This window comes from Lotus japonicus, chromosome 3, assembly GCF_012489685.1.
Source record: "Lotus japonicus ecotype B-129 chromosome 3, LjGifu_v1.2".
NCBI classification, from domain to species: Eukaryota; Viridiplantae; Streptophyta; class Magnoliopsida; order Fabales; family Fabaceae; genus Lotus; species Lotus japonicus.
Window position 1 is genome coordinate 79,159,901 of NC_080043.1, and position 1,466 is coordinate 79,161,366.

The window sequence follows — 1,466 nt, forward strand, 5'->3', positions numbered from 1 at the left end:
GAAATGGTCCAAATAACCAATTTGGCCACTCATGAGCAAAGATATGTGTGAGATCAATTTTATCAAATGAACATATCAAATGATGGTATGAAAGGTGAAATCACAGAAACAGTGCAATCTATCTACGACTAACTGGCGAACCCCAAAGGGAAAGATTAGGCTCTGGGCGAGATAAAAAATCCAGAAGGTAACTTGAAAGAAAAAAGGGAAAGCGTGGTGAGCATGTGGTCAAGAAAAATAATCTTTATCATATTCCCAATCTTACCTAATAAGAAATTCAAAATATTGCATACTACTTGGACATTCTTTTTATTGTAAGTTTGAGACTCATAATTACATATATCTTTAAGAATTAAGAAAATCATCTTTTTCCTCTTCTTTCGTTAAAAATTGTATTGATATTTAATCATTGCGGCTTCTGTTTTGATTACCTAATTTAACCACTTAAATGAGAGTTACGATTAGAAATAAAGTCACTTCTTATCAGAAAATGAAGGTTTCACAGTTATAAAAATGAATTGTCATGAGTTATTATGCATTAAGGAACCATGTTTGATGAAAGCAAACTAGGAATAGAGCCTTATGTAATTCAAGAGTAAGTTCTGAAGACCTTAAGAGAAGTTTAAGGTGACTTAATAGCGGCATCAAGTGTATAAATTATTTTAGCTTTCAGTCAGTCAAGGGCCACTTATTCTAAGTAAGCTCTTCTTTACTATAATTGATCAAATTCTCTTTGCATGTAGGACATTGCTTTGAAGAAGTGAAAGAGGGAAGAGGGACGTGCCTTGGTGAAAAAGCAGGAGCTTGAAGCTGTTGAGAAGAAAAGAGCGAGAGTCGTAAGATGATCTACAATAGGACTAAGTAGTGTGTGAAGGAGTGCAATGAGCAGGAAAGGGAATTGATTCGATTGAAATGCGGGGAAAAGATGAAAGGTTGATTTGATGTTTATCCTAATGCTAAGCTCTCTCTTATTTATTATTCGCACCGTTAGTATTAATGTCGTGCATCCTAAGACAAAGAGGATTTTGCAGCTTTTGAGATTGAGACAGACTTTTAATGGTGTTTTTCTTTAAGTTAACAAATCAACAATGAAAATGCTGCATAATGCATAGTTGAGTCCAAATCTGAAGAGTTCAGGCATGGAAAGTTGAACCAACAGAGAGGATATGGAAAGTTGAACAAGCAAAGAATTTCTCTGACTAATAACTCTATTATTGAGGGAGCCCTAAGTAAGTATGACATTATTGAGGGAGCCCTAAGTTGAAAAAACACGTTGAATGTGTTATATAATGAAATAAAAAATAGCAATAGAAATTTCAATAACTAAAATAACGATTAAAGGTTTGTGCACTGTCATTGTAAATATGGGTTGGTTTCTGCCAAATTGTGAATAAAAGAAAAAAGTTATTAAAATTTAAAACTTCAAATTATTTTTCTCTAATTATTTTCTTTTATTTCAAGAAAAT

The 1,466-nt window shown here is 32.9% G+C and overlaps 1 pseudogene; it reads left to right on the forward strand.

Annotated features, from left to right (window-relative positions):
• Positions 1 to 548: 548 nt before the first annotated feature.
• LOC130744790 (60S ribosomal protein L7-4-like) lies at positions 549 to 1,264 on the forward strand (annotated as a pseudogene).
• The last annotated feature ends 202 nt before the right edge of the window (positions 1,265 to 1,466 follow it).